This window comes from Myxocyprinus asiaticus, chromosome 32, assembly GCF_019703515.2.
Source record: "Myxocyprinus asiaticus isolate MX2 ecotype Aquarium Trade chromosome 32, UBuf_Myxa_2, whole genome shotgun sequence".
Taxonomy (NCBI): domain Eukaryota; kingdom Metazoa; phylum Chordata; class Actinopteri; order Cypriniformes; family Catostomidae; genus Myxocyprinus; species Myxocyprinus asiaticus.
In genome coordinates this window covers 4,448,607-4,471,245 of record NC_059375.1, presented here as the reverse complement: position 1 = coordinate 4,471,245, position 22,639 = coordinate 4,448,607, and the positions used below count along the sequence as shown (strand labels likewise).

Below are 22,639 nucleotides of genomic sequence, written 5' to 3'. Positions count from 1 at the left end.
CAGTGATGGTCGAAGGGTAGACCAGCTGAAAGGTGATTTGCACCACCTACCGTACCGGGGTAAAAATGCTTCTCGATTAGCGCAACCAATTATAAAGGCATGAATGTGCTAAAGGCGTTCATTCGCTTCGCTTTTAATGTGAACGGGCCATTTGCCAGCAATTGGTTTCGCATTACCGCATAGCCTCTGGTGTGCAAAGGCATTTAAGACCATCACCAAACAGTAGAGCAACTTTGCATCTTCTCACGGTTGTCAAACACAACAGTAGTAAAATAGCTACCTCAGCTGACAATTGTTATGAATCTGAATATGATGTTAAACCCAAATGATCTGTTTCAATTGTTACACTATGAAAACGTGCAAAATGACTGACAGGCCGAAAACACATGAAAGTCTTCCAATCTAAGAATGTGTCAGTGTCCTGCAGTCACATATTTGTTTGCTGTTTACACAGTCTAGTGCTGTCACAGAGACCGGTGAGATATCTCAGGACATTTATTTCAGTAATATCTTTCAGGGAGAAGAAACTTACAGCACCTTAAAGGATTGTGTCAATACAGAAACTGACTTTCAAAAGTTGAAATATTCAATGGAGTGAAAAGTGCAACTAGACTTGCATTAGAACTTTCACTCCTTTATCCAATCAGCTATTTTATTATTTTTATTTCCTTATTTCTTCCATAAATATGTCACTGCTTTTTTCAGACAGTCAACAACATATTCTCCACTCGCCCAGGGCATGACCGAAGGCTTTAACACCCCGGGTTGTTCTTTCTTCATGTTCTGGATGATATGGTGCATTGGGAAGTTCCTCCTCGGAAAAACCATGTCCCTCTTGCCCAGAGCCAGAGTCGGGCAGATATCATTGGCCCGTCTCCGATGTAGAACACACGCTGGAAGGGCCGGCCCCTCTGTCTCGCCCACCATGCCAGGAAATCCCGCAGGATCACCTGTTTGCACATGTTGTCTGGGCACCGCTGGCACCTGTGAGCGTGGTGGGGCTGCAGTACCAGGCACCCATCCTTATCGAAGCTGGCAGAGTTGGTGAAGATTTCTGAAAACAGCTGATGTACACCAGCCTTCTGAAGCCATATCTCAGTGAAGTACATATTGGCATCAGAAATAACCGCACACTCAAAGTCCTGCATGTGCAAGTGCAAGGAAGTGAAAAGCGCCGGTATGCCTGGCGTAGCTGGAATGATTTCTATGACAGAGCGTATTGCATTATCACACATGCCCTGCTCAGCCATGAATGCCAAGATGCGCTGCATGTTCTCATTGTACTGACCAGGGCAAAATGAGTCCTTTAGGTTGTCTGGAATAGTCCCTCCTGGAGCATCACGGATCACAGCATCATCACTGCTAACATTAACAATGGTCTCATCAAAGTCAAACAGCATGAGGAAGTGTCTACCAAGGTAGAGTGTTCAGGATGAGATTGGAGCAGCCATGTTCACAGAACTGAAGGGCCGAGTTGTTTGCCTTTATCTAGATTGAGGAATAGAACAAGAAGATGAAAAATTACATTTTTATATTGCACTATTTCTTGAAAGCAAACTTGAGCGAATGCAGAAAGACATTGCTGAGATAACATGTTTTCATAAGTTTCAGTTTTCAGTGGAGGAAAATTCTCTTCCAGTGTGGATGACAGGCATAAACAAAGTAAAAATAATGTGTAATAAATCGATAATGTATTAGTCAAGAGTCAACCCTTCCTTCAAGAGTATTTTTCACAAATGTCAGGTTGGGCCAAGTTGCCACATGCTTAGTTTTATACAATTAATTGATTAATGTTTGCCAATTTGAAATGTATGTAACCTTTCCATTGATGCTGTTTAATACAAGATACAATACAATACAACTTTATTTCTATATTACATTTAAAGGTGCATTCAGTAACTTTTGTCTTTGTGTCATCTTGGACTTACACTGACACCCAGTGGCTTGGATGCAGCATCATTTAGAATTGATAGTTTTCAGTTTCAGATGCCATTGTAGAAATGTAGTATTCACAGTCAGTCATGATTACTTTAATCAATGAGTGAAAGAGTCAAATAACAGGACAGTTACTGAGATTAAGTGAGTAGTATTCAGCTGGTCATGTGATTCAACCATGGCAGGCCCCATGTGCGGACCCTCTCCATGTAGAATAAAACAGCTTTTATAGTGTTACTGACATGACTGGAGTCTTCATTTTAATGTGAGTGCTCATGATTTCCTACATATATTGCAAAATAAAAATTCATGTTGTAAACGTTTTTAATGAGGATAAAATTACGCATTAAAAAGTGCACCTTTAAAAACAACTTCAGTTGACCAAAGTGCTTTCCAGAATATACAGACTATACATTTAAGACACGAAAGAACATAAATCAAAACATAATACATTCAAAAGACCCATCAACACCATAATCATTGCTTCAAAAGCCAAATAAAAAAGATAATACTTAAAAAAATATTTTTTTTGTTTTGTATCATAACTGTTACTGTTTAAATGTTGCTGAAAAGAAACTGTAATATATTTAGATTGTTTTTCATATTTCAAACAAAGGTATTCTCAAATCAGTATCAATAAACTGCTGGTTCCCATTGTGACAACATGCCCCGCTGGAGTCAACATGTGTTAAATGTTCTTTTCTTTTTTTTCTTTTTTTTTTTCTGGACAATAACGGTGGAAATGGCCAATAGCTTTTTGTAAGAATTTAAGGTTTGTATCATTAGAGAAATTGATTTTCAAAAACCCATTCTAAGTAATATAATCTCACTGTATTGAACAACTAGCCAGGATCATATACAGGTGCATCTCAATAAATTAGAATGTCATGGAAAAGTTCATTTATTTCAGTAATTCAACTCAAATTGTGAAACTCGTGTATTAAATAAATTCAATGCACACAGACTGAAGTAGTTTAAGTCTTTTGTTCTTTTAATTGTGATGATTTTGGCTCACATTTAACAAAAACCCACCAATTCACTATCTCAAAAAATTTGAATATGGTGACATGCCAATCAGATAATCAACTCAAAACACCTGCAAAGGTTTCCTGAGCCTTCAAAATGGTCTCTCAATTTGGTTCACTAGGCTACACAATCATGGGGAAGACTGCTGATCTGACAGTTGTCCAGAAGACAATAATTGACACCCTTCACAAGGAGGGTAAGCCACAAACATCCATTGCCAAAGAAGCTGGCTGTTCACAGAGTGCTGTATCCAAGCATGTTAACAGAAAGTTGAGTGGAAGGAAAAAGTGTGGAAGAAAAAGATGAACAACCAACCAAGAGAACCGCAGCCTTATGAGGATTGTCAAGCAAAATCGATTCAAGAATTTGGGTGAACTTCACAAGGAATGGACTGAGGCTGGGGTCAAGGCATCAAGAGCCACCACACACAGACGTGTCAAGGAATTTGGCTACAGTTGTCGTATTCCTCTTGTTAAGCCACTCCTGAACCACAGACAACGTCAGAGGCGTCTTACCTGGGCTAAGGAGAAGAAGAACTGGACTGTTGCCCAGTGGTCCAAAGTCCTCTTTTCAGATGAGAGCAAGTTTTGTATTTCATTTGGAAACCAAGGTCCTAGAGTCTGGAGGAAGGGTGGAGAAGCTCATAGCCCAAGTTGCTTGAAGTCCAGTGTTAAGTTTCCACAGTCTGTGATGATTTGGGGTGCAATGTCATCTGCTGGTGTTGGTCCATTGTGTTTTTTGAAAACCAAAGTCACTGCACCCGTTTACCAAGAAATTTTGGAGCACTTCATGCTTCCTTCTGCTGACCAGCTTTTTAAAGATGCTGATTTCATTTTCCAGCAGGATTTGGCACCTGCCCACACTGCCAAAAGCACCAAAAGTTGGTTAAATGACCATGGTGTTGGTGTGCTTGACTGGCCAGCAAACTCACCAGACCTGAACCCCATAGAGAATCTATGGGGTATTGTCAAGAGGAAAATGAGAAACAAGAGACCAAAAAATGCAGATGAGCTGAAGGCCACTGTCAAAGAAACCTGGGCTTCCATACCACCTCAGCAGTGCCACAAACTGATCACCTCCATGCCATGCCGAATTGAGGCAGTAATTAAAGCAAAAGGAGCCCCTACCAAGTATTGAGTACATATACAGTAAATGAACATACTTTCCAGAAGGCCAACAATTCACTAAAATGGTTTTTGTTAAATGTGAGCCAAAATCATCACAATTAAAAGAACCAAAGACTTAAACTACTTCAGTCTGTGTGCATTGAATTTATTTAATACACGAGTTTCACAATTTGAGTTGAATTACTGAAATAAATGAACTTTTCCACGACATTCTAATTTATTGAGATGCACCTGTAGGTCTATTAACTGTAATATATTGTAAAAATATATTTGTTATGTTTTAAAATAATTCGTACATATATAGGGTATTTTTATATATTTTATTAATAAAATGTGGTATAAATGTGGTACCTATGTGGTACAGTAGCCTACACCAGGCATATAGCATTTCATTTACTCTGAATATTTAATTAAAGGCATTATAGAAATGCGTAGCAGTGCACGTCACGCGAGCTGATGCGGCCTTCAGTGTCAAAAGGTGTTTCATTTCATAAGGCTTTATTCAATAAATATGGTGCAGTAGTAACTGCAGTCCATCAGCAAGGTTATGTTACATACTTATTGATTTCCAGCTAAAAAACCCAAGTGCACAAATTAAAGCCACAATCAGGCTATATTACTCTTGGCCGATAATAATCGCTATCTCTTAAAGGTGCTTGTGGCAGCGGGGGCGTGGTCAAGCATCTCTCCGGAGAGAGAAAGCGGTAAGGGCGCTTACACCTGAGCTAAATTATGTCTAACACCTGTCTCTAATTTCAGTGAGCACGGGGAGAGCGGCATAAATAGAGCGACACAACACTCAGTCGAGAGAGAGACTGGATACGACAGAGCCGAGCCAGAGCAAGGATTTTCTAGTAGTGAAAGTTTACTTATGAAAGCAGTGTGTGTTAGTGTCAGTTTAGTGTATAAAGGTAAACTGTAAAGTGGTGTCGCCAAGAGGGGAAAATAAAGACTCACCTTAAGAAGGAAAAACTGCTCCTCGCCTCATCTTTTACACTGGTGCCGAAACCCGGGATTGAAGCTTGGGTCGAAGATGGATGGAGGTCGTCCCGTAGAGTCCTCCCAGTTGGCGGAGATCCTCCAAGTCCTCGCCAGCCTACATCAGAACCACCAACCAACGCTGCTTGAGCTCCGACAAGATCAAGACCGCCGGTTTGTCAAGCTCATGCATGCTCAAGCCGAGGACCGGCAGGCGATCCGGAGCCTCCTCGGCCAGGGGGCATCCTCAGCCGCGACCCTGGACACACCCACGCCGTTACACCTGCCAGCATTACAGAAAATGGGGGCGGCAGACGACCCCAAGGCCTTCCTGGATTTGTTTGAGCGGACCGCCGAGATCTGGGGCTGGCCGCTCGGCCAATGGGCAGCTCGATTGATCCCACTATTGTCCGGGGAAGCCCAGCTCGCGGCTCAACAACTGCCAGCGTCGAGCCTCCTGGCCTACGGAGATCTAAAAAGAGCCATCTTGCAACGGGTTGGTCGCACTCCGGAGGAAAGTCGTCAACTCTTCCGGAGCTTGAAGTTGGAAAGCTCCGACCGCCCGTTTGCCTTTGCCCAGCGGCTCCGTGACGCCTGCCGAAGATGGCTGCTAGCGGGGGATCGCGACGTCCAGGGAATTATCGACCAGGTGGTACTGGAACAGTTTATTGTTCGACTGCCAAAAGGGATGGCGGAGTGGGTCCAGTGACACCGCCCGGCGTAGTTGGAGGAAGCCATCCGACTTGCGGAGGACCACATGGCGGCGATCCCGAGGGCGGAAGATCCCTCTTACGTTTTCTCTCCTCCCTCTGTTTCTTCCCCCTCCCCTCTCTCTCTCTCTCGTCTGCTCTCTCTCCAGGTCCCGTTCCTGCCCCACGCAGACGAGGAGGAACTCAGCCCCTGAGACCAGTTCCCCGGGTGTGGGAGGCGACACCTTCCCCTACTCCAATGCCCTGCCGCTCTCCCCCTCGTGGGGGGCGCCCGCCGACGCAAGTGCGGGCGTAGCGCCTGGGCCGGCCTGCTGGAGGTGCGGAGACCCGAGCCACTTCCGAGATCAGTGCCCTCTGATGGAGCTGGGGACGGTGGTGCGGGTCTCTGACCTCCCACAGGCTGCCCCCGACTGGGCCGGAGCGTACCAGATACCGGTAAGTGTCAAGGGGGGTACTCACCAAGCGTTGGTGGATACCGGGTGTAATCAAACCACTATCCACCAATGCCTGGTTCAACCCAAGGCATTGGTCACATCCAAAACGGTGAAGGTGAAGTGTGTACACGGGGATATTCACAAGTATCCGGTGGTGACCCTGACAATTAAATTTCAGGGGAAAAAGCATAGAGTTGAGGCTGCGGTTAGTTCCCGCCTCACCCATCCGCTGATTTTGGGGACTGATTGGCCTGATTTTAGAGTTTTATTAAAGGGAATTTGCGCGGATGGGTCCTGTGTGAAAATAGGGAGATGTGTGATGTGCGATGCTCTGGCAGGGGAGGCGGAGCCGGGGCCGTCCTCGACAGCTCCACATCTTGATGACGAGAGAGGGGGAGAGGTTGCAGCCCCTCCCCTTCTCAGGGAATTCCCTGACGGGGATTTTCCTTTGGAGCAGTCATGAGACGAAACCCTCAAACATGCCTTTGACCAAGTGAGAGTCATCGATGGTCAACGACTCCAGCCTGACATCGCACTTTCATACCCCTATTTTGCAATTATAAATGAGCGGTTGTATCAAGTGACACAGGACACTCGGACCAAAGAGGATACAACCCAACTTTTGATTCCAAGGAGCTGTCGGGAAATGGTATTCCAGGTGGCTCATTATAATCCCATGGCAGGTCATCTAGGAGAAAGGAAAACACTGAACCGTCTAATAGCCCATTTCTATTGGCCGGGCATTGGCGGCGATGTCCGCAGGTGGTGTGCGGCATGCCGCGAATGCCAGCTGGTTAACCCACCGGCCACCCCAAAAGCGCCATTGCACCCTCTCCCTCTGATCGAGGTCCCCTTTGAGAGAATTGGAATGGACCTCGTCGGGCCATTAGAACGGTCAGCATGCAGACATCGCTTTGTATTGGTCCTAGTGGACTATGCAACGCGATATCCAGAAGCAGTGCCTCTTCGCAACATCTCAGCACGCAGTGTTGCGGAGGCACTCTTCAAAATAATCTCCCGGGTGGGGATTCCGAAAGAAATCCTCACCGATCAAGGCACAACATTTATGTCACGAACACTACGCGAACTGTACAAGTTATTAAATATTAAATCGATTCGCACCAGTGTATACCATCCTCAAATGGATGGCCTGGTGGAACGATTTAATAAAACCCTCAAAAACATGATTCGTAAGTTCGTGCACGATGATTCTAGAAATTGGGATAAATGGCTCGACCCCCTGTTATTTGCAGTACGAGAGGTCCCGCAAGCCTCCACTGGTTTCTCCCCATTCGAGCTGCTGTATGGGCGACGCCCACGCGGCGTGCTTGATGTAATGCGAGAGGCCTGGGAGGAAGGACCTTCAAACAGTAAAAATGAAATTCAGTACGTTCTTGATCTTAGAGCAAAACTCCACACCTTGGGGCAACTAACACAGGAGAATTTGCTCCAAGCTCAAGAACGACGGTGCCGACTGTATGACATGGGAACTCAGCTAAGGGAATTTGCACCGGGAGATAAAGTGCTTGTATTGCTTCCCACATCGAGCTCTAAATTACTCACCAAGTGGCAAGGACTCTTTGAGGTCACACGACGAGTGGGAGATCTCGATTATGAGGTTAAACGAACCGCTAGAGGGGACGCACGTCAAATATACCACCTCAATCTCCTAAAATTGTGGAGGGAGGCGGTCCCCATGATGTTGGCTATGGTGGTTCCTGAGAAGGCGGAGCTCGGACCGGAGGTGAGTTCAAAACATAAACAGTTCACCCCGGTCACTTGCGGAGACCACCTCTCACCGAGCCAACTCGCGGAGGTTGCTAAGTTGCAACAGGATTTTGCAGATGTGTTCTCCCCTCTACCGGGACGTACAAACCTCATCCATCACCACATCGAGACCGAGCCGGGGGTGGTGGTACGTAGCCACCCCTATCGACTACCCGAACACAAAAAGAAAATTGTTCGGGAAGAATTGGATGCGATGCTTGATATGGGGGTAATAGAAGAATCCCACAGCGATTGGTCCAGTCCAGTTGTTCTAGTGCCTAAGAGCGACGGGTCTGTGCGATTCTGTGTGGATTACAGGAAAGTCAACGCGGTGTCTAAATTTGATGCATATCCAATGCCTCGCATTGATGAGTTGCTCGATCGGTTGGGCACTGCTCGTTTTTATTCGACATTGGATTTGACGAAGGGTTATTGGCAGATCCCCTTGACACCAATTTCCCGTGAGAAAACCGCCTTCTCCACACCGTTTGGATTACACCAATTTGTGACACTTCCGTTCGGTTTGTTTGGAGCCCCGGCTATGTTTCAGCGTCTCATGGACCGAATCCTCAGGCCGCATTCAGCTTACGGCGCTGCCTATTTAGATGACATCATCATTTATAGCAATGATTGGCAGCGGCATATGCAACATCTGAGGGCGGTTCTGAGATCGCTGCGCCGAACGGGACTCACAGCGAACCCGAAGAAGTGCGCGATTGGACGGGTGGAGGTACGGTATCTGGGGTTCCACTTGGGCCACGGGTAGGTGTGTCCCCAAATTGACAAGACAGCGGCGATTGCGACCTGTCCGAGACCCAAGACCAAAAAGGGGGTGAGACAGTTCCTGGGGCTGGCTGGCTATTATAGAAGGTTCGTGCCTAATTATTCAGACATCACCAGCCCTCTGACTGATCTCACTAAAAAGGGAGCTCCAGATCCGGTCCAGTGGACGGAGCAGTGTCAACGGGCGTTCACGCAAGTTAAAGCCGCACTTTGCGGGGGGCCGCTTTTACATTCACCTGACTTCTCTCTCCCTTTTGTTTTACAGACAGATGCTTCAGACAGGGGGCTGGGGGCCGTACTCTCGCAGGTGGTGGAGGGGGAGGAGCGCCTGGTGCTGTACATTAGCCGTAAGCTCTCGTTAAGGGAAACTAAGTACAGCACCGTGGAAAAGGAGTGTCTCGCCATCAAGTGGGCGGTCCTCACTCTCCGATACTACCTGCTGGGGCGGGCCTTCACCCTCTGCTCGGATCACGCCCCACTCCAGTGGCTCCACCGTATGAAAGATACTAACGCCCGGATCACCCGTTGGTATCTGGCTCTTCAGCCGTTTAAGTTCAAGGTGGTCCACAGACCGGGGGCGCAGATGGCTGTCGCCGACTTCCTTTCCAGGAATGGGGGGGAGTGGTAGGCAGGCCGGATGCCGCCCCGGCCTGAGTCGGGCGGTGGGGATATGTGGCAGCGGGGGCATGGTCAAGCATCTCTCCGGAGAGAGAAAGCGGTAAGGGCGCTTACACCTGAGCTAAATTATGTCTAACACCTGTCTCTAATTTCAGTGAGCACGGGGAGAGTGGCATAAATAGAGCGACACAACACTCAGTCGAGAGAGAGACTGGATACGACAGAGCCGAGCCAGAGCAAGGATTTTCTAGTAGTGAAAGTTTACTTATGAAAGCAGTGTGTGTTAGTGTCAGTTTAGTGTGTAAAGGTAAACTGTAAAGTGGTGTCGCCAAGAGGGGAAAATAAAGCCTCACCTTAAGAAGGAAAAACTGCTCCTCGCCTCATCTTTTACAGTGCTGTAAGCTATTTTTTCATGGAAAGGTATGCAAAAAATTATCCTACTCCCTGAAAGATATTAATGAAATAAGTGTCGTGAGATATCTCACCGGTCTCTGTGACAGCTCTAGACTCTGTAAACAGCAAACAAAAATGGGTCCGTGGTCAATGACGCTTTCGACCTGTCAATCATTTTGCATGTTCTCATAGTATTGAATTTGCAGCGAATTATTGAGGCATAATGCATTTTTATGCCATGTTATTCATAACAGTTGTCAGTTGAGGGCGCTATTTTACTACTGTTGTTTTTAACAACCGTTTCTGCTCTCAATAAAGCTCATATTTTGGAATCTGGGTTTTGGAAAGAGGGGGCGTGGCTAATCCAACGGCTCAGTCTCATGGAAGTAGAACTACAGTGCCTTTAAAATCTTGGATATGTTTCATTCATTCATTGTCAGAAATACCCATATTACACTAAAAACTCAGAAGACATAAAAAGATAATTGTTAAATAATACAGGTGTACATTTATGTGAAGCTCACTGAAATAGCTGCACCGGTGTTGTGTCGAAGTCTGTTCCCACTATGTTTCCCCGGTTAGTGTTAAACATTAAACATAGGGGGTAACAGACTTTGACATTAACCTAAGGGGAAACATAGGGAACAGACTTCGACAGTGCTGTTAAAAATTTATGGGGAACAGACTGTTCCCCCTATGTTTAATGTTTTATGGAGCTATGGGGAACACTAACCGGGGAAACATGGGGGGAACAGACTTCGACACAACACCAGTTTTATTCACGCTCACGGGACATCAAATCCATCAGAGACCATTTAGCCTGAGACGGACCACTTGTTTTAAAATGAATGTGAGAAATTGGAACGTCTAATGGTTGTAGAAAAGGAAGTCCCTCCTTACAGGTAAAAGAGCCAATCACCTTTTAGATACAGAAATCACCTGTCAATCATCTCGACAAAGCACATGCGCACTAGTTATACAAGCCGGGGAAATAGCAATTTTAGTGTAATCTGAGGTAAAGAATCACAATTTATGATTCCAGTGTTGTCAGATTTTACTGCTGATTTGAAATATATTCTTTGATCATAATCTTGACCCACCGTTTAGGTCAATGGTTCTCAACCCTGTTCCTGGAAGCCTCCCAACACTACACATTTTGTATATCTCCCTTTTCTGACACACCCAATTCAGGTCTTGGAGTCTCCACTAATGAGCTGTTGAGTTTAATCAGGTGTGTTTGATTAGGGAGATATCCAAAATGTGTAGTGTTGGCCGACAGTGGACTAACTTGCTAGAAAAACTTTGAGAGAGTTTAGGACTAGATCTATCCCTTTCAACCTCATTTTCATTTAAAAACAAAATCAATATGGTGCTACTATGAATAAGGTCCATTCGAGACCACATTAGCCTGTTGCTTTTTTTCTGTGATGTCATAAACTAAAAACACACACACACACACACACACACACACACACACACACACACACACACACACACACAAAACAGTTTCACCTTATTTTATTTGTGTAGAAACAACTCGTTTGAAACAAACTCTCATTTCACACCTACTTGAGCCATATTAACAAACTTTTACTTAATTTTATCCTCATTGGCAGTGTTTCCACTGCAGAGATTTAGACAGCGACTAAATAGTTGCATTTTGTAACCATTTTTCCCACAGGTGTGACTAGATTTTGTTAGAGGATGCACAGCTGGCCAAATCTCTTTGACGATGCACTTCCAGTTTCTGTTAATATCAAACAGCAAAAATTCCAAAAGCAGAAGTATTATCAGTACGGCTCAGTGGACAACATGACATGAGCGCAGAGCAGATCTTTACAAATGCTGTGAGAAGCGCGACGTGGATTGTGGAACCAGTTGAATTCGGAACAGACTTTTCTGTTCCAATCTCCTATAAAAACTCCAAATGTCTCTGTGACTGAAGTAGTTTAAAACAATATTAAACAACCTCAACTTTCTAAACAGCATTGTAAAGCAAACAAAAGAGCAAACAGACGTACACACACACACTGAGCACTTTATTAGGAACACCTGTACAGCTCTAAATAGAATACATATTTTTGTGATGCGTTTCAGAAAAATGCTTGCGGAGACAGAGACAGCTGAAAGTGCACCCTGTTTATTTTCTTTATTTTACAAAAGCACAAGGTTTTGTTGTTATTGTGAGTGTACACAAATAAAAGTAGACCCTTTATAGTTTCTAATGATGTCTTACACTTATCTGTATGCCCAAAAATGACGGAGTATTTTAAGTTTTTTCCGCTGTTATGCGGAAAAAAATCCAGCAGGACACGCCGGCGCGTTCGTCGACACCAGAGGGTTAAGCCATTTTGCCACAACTTTGGAGGTATTCTTGGGGTCATTGTCCATTTGGAAGACCCGTTTGCAACGGAGCTTTAACTTCCTGGCTGATGTTTTGAGATGTTGCTTCAATATATCCATATAATTTTCCTTCCTCATGATGCCATTTATTTTGAAGTGCAACAGTCCCTCCTGCAGCAAAGCACCCCCACAACATGATGCTGCCTCCCCCATGCTTCACGGTTGGGATGGTGTTCTTCAGCTTGCAAGCCTCACCCTTTTTCCTCCAAAGAGGTGTTTCATTAGACCAGAGGACATTTCTCCAGAAAGTAAGATCTTTGTCCCCATGTGCACTTGAAAACTTTATTCTGGTTTTTTTATGGTGGTTTTGGAGCAGTGGCTTCTTCCTTGCTGAGCAGCCTTTCAGGTTATGTCGATATAGGACTCGTTTTACTGTGGATATAGATACTTGTCTACCTGTTTCGTTCAGCATCTTCACATGGTCCTTTGCTGTTGTTCTGGGATTGATTTGCACTTTTCGCACCAAACTACGTTCATCTCTAGGCGACAGAATGCGTCTCCTTCCTGAGCGGTTTGATGGCTGCATGGTCCCATGGTGTTTATACTTGCATACTATTGTTTGCACAGATGAACCTGGTACCTTCAGGCATTTGGAAATTGCTCCCAAGGATGAACTAGACATGTGGAAGTCCACATTTGTTTTTCTGATATCTTGGCTGATTTCTTTCGATTTTCCCATGATGTCAAGCAAAGAGGCACCGAGTTTAAAGGTAGGCCTTAAAAAACATCCACAGGTACACCAGTACATTTCAGTACTAATTGGCTTATTGTCTAAAGGCTTGGCATCATTTTCTGGAATTTTCCAAGCTGCTTAAAGGCACAGTTAACTTAGTGTATGTAAACTTCTGACCCACTGGAACTGTGATATATTCAATTAAAAGTGAAAAATCTGTCTGTAAACAATTGATGGAAAAATTACTTGTGTCATGCACAAAGTAGATGTCCTAAACGACTTGCCAAAACTATATTTTGCTAATATTAAATCTGTGGAGTGGTTAAAAATGAGTTTTAATGACTTAAACCTAAGTGTATGTAAGCTTCTGACTTCAACTGTATGTGTGAATTGACAAGCCTTGTAATTTACACTCACTGAACACTTTATTGGTAACACTATGGTCCTAATAAAGGTCCCTTGCCTCAAGTTTCGACATGTTGTGCATTCTGAGAGCTATTCTGCTCACTACAATTGCACAGAGCAGTTACTGTAGCCTTTCTGCCAGTGGTTACTATAGCCTTTCTGTCAGCTCGAACCAGTCTGTCCATTCTCTGTTGACCTCTCTCATCAACAAGGCGTTTCCGTTCACAGAACTGCGCTCACTGGATGTTTTTTGTTTTTGCCACTATTCTGAGTAAATTCTAGAGACTGCTGTGTGTGAAAATCCCAGGAGATCAGCAGTTACAGAAATACTCAAACCAGCCCGTCTGGCACCAACAAACATGCCACGGTCCAAATCACAGATATTAGATTTTCTCCCCATTCTGATGGTTGATGTGAACATTAACTGAAGCTCCTGACCTGTATCTGCATGATTTCATGCACTGCACTGCTTCCACACGATTGGCTAATTAGATAATCGCATAAATAGGTAGCTGACTAAATTAATGCATTAACACATGCGATTAATTTAAAATGTTCAACATTTTACTTTTTTAATGCGATTAATGCATTAAAAATCATGCTTTAAAAGTTATTTGTCTTTAGGCCCCCAGTGAGAAAGCCAAAGGTGACTGTGGTAAGGAACCCAGAAATCCATAAGATGTTAGTTAATGGAGAAAAAAAACTTGGAAGAAACTAGGCTCAGCTGGGGGAGCCAGTTCTTCTCTAGCTATACAGCTTGAATATAATGTCAATATTAGGGCTGAAACGATTAGTCGACGTTATCGACAACGTCAACAATAAAAAATTGAAGACAAAAATGTTCATGTCGAATAGTTGTTTGATGTCATTTAATGTAAAATGAGATCACATTAAACTCTAATGATGATGCACGAGAGCAGCACTGTAGTTCGTACCTGACTGAGGAGAGGAAGAATTACACAGCTCACAGACCAGATGCTCTCTAAACATTCCAAACAGCTTCAGGTGATGTAGATCGCAAAGTATGAGGGAATTATAATGCAAAAATACAAAATAAGTAAATACAGAAGCACTCTCATTGTGGAATAATGGAGCTGGAGCTGCCGCTCCACTGAAGCAAAACTTGCATCTCGAGCGTCTTTAAATGAAACACCCCGGTGTTACATCTTTAATGCAGCTATATTTAATGCATTATAGCTTTATTAAAGTTCAAATAATATGGAAGCAGACCATGTAAATAACTACAGACTCCGAAACTGGCATTTCTCTGTGCGGTCAGCCCCTCTTCTACGAGTTGAATGTGAATGTCCTGATCTAAGGGGGAGAGATTGAAACTGCACCCAGCTGATGTACACTCTGTCACGGGGACGCTCGTCCATCACGTGCGGGCTTGCTGCAGCTAGATTATAACATGATGGCTCGCAACTTATTGAATCATAATATATGTGTCACTGTGCATTTCTTATCATGAAGAAAATTGGCAATATGCAGCTTCATTAATAAGAGAGAGTTTGTTTTTTGTGAGTTAAAGATGGATTGAAGTGAACAGAAAGGTGTGAGATGGTAGTCTTCACCCCATTATACACTGCAACAAAATAAGTTTTTGATTTGTTTTTCTTTTGGCTTGTTTTCCAATATAAATATCTAAAACTCCTTGAAAACAACGTACATTTTCTTTAGCAGCTATACTGCAGAAGAAACAATTGTTATCTGAGAATGTTGAATATAATATTAAAAATACAAATATTTTAAAATATCTAAAATTCCTTTAAAAAATGATGCATTCACCTGAGAAGCAGCATATCAGATATTTAGACTTGCTTTTAGAGAATAGATCTTGAATATAAGTATATTTTGTCTTTACTGCACTCGCAGAAGTATAACCAAGTGTAAAAATACACTTATATTTAAGATACATTCTCTTAAAGCAAGTCTAAACATCTTATATGTTGCTTCTTAAGTAAATGTATCTTGTTTTAAGGATTTTTAGACAATTTTAAATGGAAAACAAAAACACTCGATAACAATAGGATTTTTTTGCAGTGAATTTCTTTACTGAATTAAACTTAATAAAATTATTTTTCCCTTTAATTCAGTGAATGTCATTTAGAGGTATTTTTAAAAGATGATGTTGTCCTCTTTATTGTTAGTAAGCACGTTTAATACAACCTTTTAAATCGGGGCACAAGCTGAATAATCGGTTAAGAGCTAATGATTAATTGTTGCAATAATCGTTGAAAAGTTGAATAATCGTTCTAATAATCGTTAGATTAATCGATTATCAAAAAAATCGTTAGTTGCAGCCCTAGTCAATATTAGTTATCAGTGTGCAATTCGAGTCATGTATGATTTCAATTAATTGAGTAGATGCTCGTGGGCAATTTATAAAACTAAAGGATCTTCATTGAACTGCAAGATTAATGATTAAGTGTCTTTGAAGTCCATCCTGAATTGACTGCAGAAGTGCACGTAGATGCAGTGTCCTTTTATATTTGGCTGATGAAGGCTTTAGTTGGCATTAATATATTGTCTATGTATTCTATTTTCAGAGATGATGAAGATAATGCAGGCAGTGGCCAGTTGTTACGAACACTCCCCTCGATAACCACCAGAGAGCGCCGTCACCCAAGTATTAACTGTTCTTATGAACTACGATTCCCATCATCCTCAGCGGGACTGATTACAATACACCTGTACCCAATTCATTGACTATTTAAGCACTGCAAACACAGGGCTCAGTGTGAAATCTTGTTTTTGCCCTGGCTAATATTTCTGAGTGTTCTTCTATTCTAGTCTGTCTGTGTTTGAACTACTGCCTGTTATTATCATCTTGACTCACTGCTGCCTGCCTTTTGACCTTGATCTGTTCCTGGAATACTCTTTGTCTTTGTTTGCTGCCTGCCTCGACCCTCTGTCTGTTTTGTGACCACGATTTTTGGATTTGCCTACATTGTTGCATATTTTGGATATTGACCTCTGCCTGTTGTATATTCTCTGTGACCTTACTAGTAAAGCTGCAAATGGATCTACCTTCTGTTTCTCCTGAGTCTATGTTACACCAGTGAAGTATCCCTTGTTGTACGGTTGGAGTTGGCAGCAGTTGATCCTCTGTGAAGTCCATCGTAATAGATTGAAGTGATGCAGACAGTGATCACTGAAGTCCTTGCTGGCTGATTGCCACAGCCTGCAGTTAGTAGTCATGGCTCAACGATACATAGCAGTGGGATTTGGACATCGGGCTGGATAGGAGCTGGATCTAGCAGACAGGGAAACAAAAATAATAATATTAGCTTTGATGCCATTCACTTTAAAGAAACGCTATAGAATATGAAAAGTGTTTCAGGTTCTGCAGACCTGACTAATGTAGCATAACTACGTTGAGGGATATATTAGGTGTATGCCTGACTGAAGAGATGAGTCTGTAGTCTAGACTATTCTGTAGTCCTACCTCCTTTTGTGGATTTGGTATTCTAGGTACTATCAGGTTGAAATTTTGCAATCTTAGTTAATGTGATGGATTATAGCATGATAGAAGGTTGCTTAATTACTGCAGAGCTAGACCATTCAAAGCTTTGTAATAAATTAGCAGAATTTTAAAATGGATACGAAACTTAACAGGTAGACAATGTAGTGATGATAAAATTGGGCTGATATGATCAAATTTCTTGGCTCTATCAGCATTCTAGCTGCTGCATTTTGAACCAACTGAAGCTTATTTATTAAGCCTGCAGGACATCCTCCCAGTAATGCATTACAATCTTCATGTCTTGAGGTCATGAAGACATGCATTAGCTTTTCGGCATCAGTAACGGAGAGCATGTATTGCAACTTAGCAATATTTTTGGCTAGCATAGCTAACAATAGTACTCTTTCTTTACCATGTACTTCCAACACATTCCCACTGTCACTCATTCTCACCACTCATGCTTCGGACACAAGAGAAAGCGCAATCCTAACAACTTGCACACTGTCTCCACTAGGGGTGGGAGAAAAAAATCGATTCTCTGATGCATCGTGATTTATTCTCCAATGATTCTGAATCGATTCTCAAAAATTCAGAATCGATTCTGAGTTCAGTTTAAACTGTGGCAGCACAGCACCAGATGAGATGCTAGAAACAAATGGCCAGACCCGCATATACTAAAGCCAAGCGCACACTACAGAACTGATCACAGACTGAATGTATCAACCACATGACCATCGTCCCTGACTGAATCTACGATCCAGAAATTAATTAACAAATTTAAGCACATAGCAATACGTTTTATTTGTGATAACACTTCAACAAACATGTGATACATGTGACACTGGTATCATATTTAAATACATTTATTGTTACAAAAGATGCAGGTATGTGGTGTAAAGAAATGGAGAGTGTGCTTTTGTATATGTAAATAAAATCGCTTGTTATTTTTCAGAATTTGTTAATTCAGGTGACATCATCCTTTGCTCCGCAATCAGTCGTTTTAACATTGCGACTCTTTATTTTATAATACAAATTGCTCCAAATGTATTAAGAGTGAAACTCTCATCTTGACCAGTCACATATTTATACTCATAGTCAGTTATATAAAGTCAATAATAGTAGTTTTTGCCATTACTGATCAGTATCGCTTGCTGTGGCTTTTGGTGAGACTGGCTATTAGATGGTCCCATTTGAGAAATTAACGCACTGTTTGTTCAAAGAATTAAACATGACTGCCCTCTACTAATCATGTCTCTTCTGCACCACCTAATGTTGCGTGAAATCACAGGGTCTGTTTCTCTTTGATTCACATTCTCAGAGGCCGCATCTGTACACTCTTCAACCCCTTGCTATTTCATGTTCTTAGTGAACATAATTTAAAACTTTAGAGGAGTCAGTATAAGGAGAACCCCAAGAGCTCTGACACAATTCAAACACTGATTACAGCACTTATCCTAAATTATCCTATATTTGTAAATCATTTTTTAATTTGAAAATCTAATTTTATTTATTTGTGAATTCACTTTGTTTTTGTGAAACTCCTTACATTTATTTGTGGATCTCATTCAATGTATTTGTGAACCATCTTTCTATTTGTGAATCTCTTTCCATTTGTATGTTAATATGCAACAATTCCATCTCCATACTCGTGTTTTTGCGCAATTCACCTGCATTGTGGAGTACTGCAGGTTCATGCATTCATGCAATTCCAAACTATAGTTATTATACACATCAAAAAATGCGGAACAGTAAAGGAGAGTTTGACAGCGGTTCACAAGAAGTGAAACTCATAACTGTCAAACAAACATTGCATTTTCATTGCAAGTAAATAGGACAGAAATATATTAATTTATCTTTAAAAAATCTTATCCTGAAAATAATAATAATTCAGCATTATATTATAATAATAAACTTGACTGGGTTCCACAGTAATAATTTAGTACTATGTAATATTAATCTGGTTTCCAAAAAGTGAAGTAGTTTTTGCATACCTTGTTCATTCACAAAGAAAAATGTTTTAGTAAAAATATATGAAGGTAAATAAGAATTTTATTAAGCTTCCATATATTATTTTATGTTAAGTATAAGTATAAATGTGCAAGTCAATGAAAATTAAATCAAAATCAAAAACAGTGATTAAAGAAACACTGTGGGAAACATGCCTTCATCATTTTTAAATAGATTTTTATTTAATGCCTTTGATAAAAAAATAAAAAAACACTTTTATGCTATTTCAGAGCAAAAACATAATTATCAAGATATATATCGAATATCGTCAATTTGCTGAAAAATATCGAGATATAAATTCTGAAGCCATATCGCCCAGCCCTAGACCAGCGTCACACCGCAAACACATTCCCGGCTCGTGACATTGGGGAAAGCGAGAGGGCTGCTAGGCAATATGGAGGCACCTTAAATCTCAGTGTTGCAAAATGGCAGTCTCCTGGCCATGCGTTCAAAAATAGGAAAAACGGGGAAAAATCTTCCTGTGCTACAGAGGAGATTTCACGTCATGGCCGGAGTACCAATCCGTGTTGTGGTGCATTTAACAAGCACCACAAAGGTAGCAGTGCCAGAGACCTGAAATCTTACTGAACAGGAAGAGCATCAAGTCATATGCTGCTCATGCAGCTCTGGAAAGTATGGCACCGGTGACGAAACTCTGAGGTGCACCAACACTGTGAACACCATTTTCATCCTATTTTCTTTCTTATTTTTTTTAGGCTCAAAGCAGAAACATCAAGCAACTCAGTCTCTGAAAATCCATTCTGATGAAATGGCGCTGTGCTCTGGTTTATATGCCCTGTGATGATGTGCGGATTTGGAGCAGAGCGTCAAGTGTCATCTGCCAATAGATTGCCGTGATTATAAAGGGCTTCAGAGAACGTAACTCCTGGGAGAAGTTCCCATAGCATCAGCTACTGATGCAGAGTTGAAGTGACTGACGTGTAAGGGAATGATAGATATCTTAAGATTATCTGTTCTTTTTCAGTAGCCTTGTATTAAAAAAAACAAAAAAAAAACATTTATAAACAAATCTATACAATTCTTCTTTACCCTTAGAAAAACTATGATTCTCAACAGGAATAAACATAAATTGTAAACTGTCCAAATTCATCTCTTTTGCAAGCAGCTTTAATTATTACAAAACAAAGCTATTGCAATAATTAACCATGAGACTGTTAACGAAGTATGAAAATGTTAGATATCCCTGGACCTTACCATTAATTCTCTGTGAGCTGCTGTTGTGGAGAGTGGCACCAACAGAATGCACCAAATAATCGACTTGTGCAGTTTATATAGACCAACACCGATGATGCATTAAAAATGGCTTTTATGACATCACAAAAGAGAGCGTGTACCTCTCCACACCACCAATAGAAGCCAACACATCAACTGTAGTGACCCACATTGACCATTGTTTCCTTTAAAACCAAAACAATTCCCATTATAACCATTAAAACCATTAAAACTTGTGTAAGGTATTTTTTGATAATGTGTGTGATTTTAATGATATTTTTAAAGCCGTTCTAAAATTACTAAAAAACCCACACCTGTGATCAGACATTCTCATTTAACTCTTTAATTAACATTGGTGTCTTTTATCGTATTGCTGTTGCACCATGCTTACAAACATTTACCATGTATTTTCTACTGTATAGTAACATTAACTGTATTAACTGGTATTTTGCCAGAAACCTTCATACTAAATATTGCTATATTATTAGTGTAGTTCCAATAGATATTTTAGGGAAGTGAGGGAAAATATTTTATTTTTAATACAATAAAAAAAAAAAAAAAAAAATTTATAACAAAATGTTTTCATTTGTTTTATAGAAACCATAAATGAGTGATTTAAAGGGATAGTTCACCCCAAAATTATAATTTTGTCATAATTTACCCACCCCAAAATATTTGTATGTATGGTGTGTTTTTGTCCATGCAATGTCAATAGAATCAAAAGTCAGTGGGTTCCAAAACTTTCAAGGTCCAAAAAGGGCATAAAGGCAGCATAACAGTCATCCATACAACTCAAGTGGTTTAATCCAAAATGCAGGGCTGTGCACAGACATTTTGATGGGCAGTGGTCCAAACCATGAAAAAAAACAAAATATACAGGGAAATTTTACATAAACTAAAACACCACAAAACAATCACATGACATTTCTGATGTGTAAATTACTATTAAAGCATTTGATAAATGAATAAAAGTAAAATAGTACACCCAAAGGGGCACCTCAGCCCTTGGGGGAAAAGGGGCAGTGGCTCGGGCCTCTCAGGCTTCCGCCTCTGTGCATGTTCCTGCCAAAATGCAAAATGCAACGTCTTATTGATGAATAATGATACTGGGATTGAAGACCTGGCAACCGCGTCCAGTGTCTAAGGGCCTGTTTACATTGGGCCACTGGTCATGCATTTTTACTGATCAGATTGCAGTCCGATTGAAAAAGCTCATTCCATTTACACTTGGTCACATCAATGTGTCTCCGCCAAACGGATATAATCCCGTGCTATATGTACAGATGAAGTCAGAAGTTTAAATACACTTAGGTTGAAGTCATTAAAACTCATTTTTTAACCACTCCACAGATTTCATATTAGCAAACTATAGTTTTTGCAAGTCGTTTAGGACATCTACTTTGTGCATGACACAAGTAATTTTTCCAACAATTGTTTACAGACAGATTGTTTCACTTTTAATTGAATATATCACAATTCCAGTGGGTCAGAAGTTTACATACACTAAGTTAACTGTGCCTTTAAGCAGCTTTTAATACCGCTCAGGAAGGAGATGCATTCTGTCTCCTAGAGATGAACGAAGTTTGTTGCAAAATGTGCAAATCAATCCCAAAACAACAGCAAAGGACCTTGTGAAGATGCTGGAGGAAACAGGTAGACAAGTATCTATATCCACAGTAAAACAAGTTCTATATCGACATAACCTGAAAGGCTGCTCAGCAAGGAAGAAGACACTTCTCCAAAACCACCATAAAAAAGCCAGACTACAGTTTTCAAGTGCACATGGGGACAAAGATCTTACTTTTTGGAGAAATGTCCTCTGGTCTAATGAAACAAAAATTGAACATTATGTTTGGAGGAAAAAGGGTGAGGCTTGCAAGCCGAAGAACACCATCCCAACCATGAAGCATGGGGGTGGCAGCATCATGTTGTGGGGGTGTTTGCTGCAGGAGGGACTGGTGCACTTCACGAAATAGATGGCATCATGAGGAAAGAAAATGATATGGATGTATTGAAGCAACATCTCAAGACATCAGCCAGGAAGTTAAAGCTCGGTCGCAAATGGGTCATCCAAATGGACAATGACCCCAAGCATACCTCCAAAGTTTTGGCAAAATGGCTTAAGGACAACAAAGTCAAGGTATTGGAGTGGCCATCACAAAGCCCTGACCTCAATCCGATAGAAAATTTGTGGGCAGAACTGAAAAAGCATGAGTGAGCAAGGAGGCCTACAAACTTGACTCAATTACACCAGTTCTGTCTGGAGGAATGGGGCAAAATTCCAGCAACTTAATGTGAGAAGCTTGTGGAAGGCTACCCAAAATGTTTGACCCAAGTTAAACAATTTAAAGGCAATGCTACCAAATACTAACAAAGTGTATGTAAACTTCTGACCCACTGGGAATGTGATGAAAGAAATAAAAGTTCATTAATTCAAAAGTGAATCATTCTCTCAACTATTATTCTGACATTTCACATTCTTAAAAGAAAGTAGTGATCCTAACTGACCTAAGACAGGGAATGTTTTCTACGATTAAATGTCAGGAATTGTGAAAAACTGAGTTTAAATGTATTTGGCTAAGTTGTATGTAAACTTCTGACTTCAACTACAAATAAAACAGAGTTCATTTCTGTGATTATGCTAATTCCGGGCAGTGAATTTAAAAGATGTGCTGTATTAT

General features: G+C 41.5%; 1 pseudogene; it reads right to left on the bottom strand.

Annotated features, from left to right (window-relative positions):
- Positions 1–669: 669 nt before the first annotated feature.
- On the bottom strand, positions 670–20,130 carry LOC127422857 (probable phosphatase phospho1; annotated as a pseudogene).
- Positions 20,131–22,639: the final 2,509 nt, after the last annotated feature.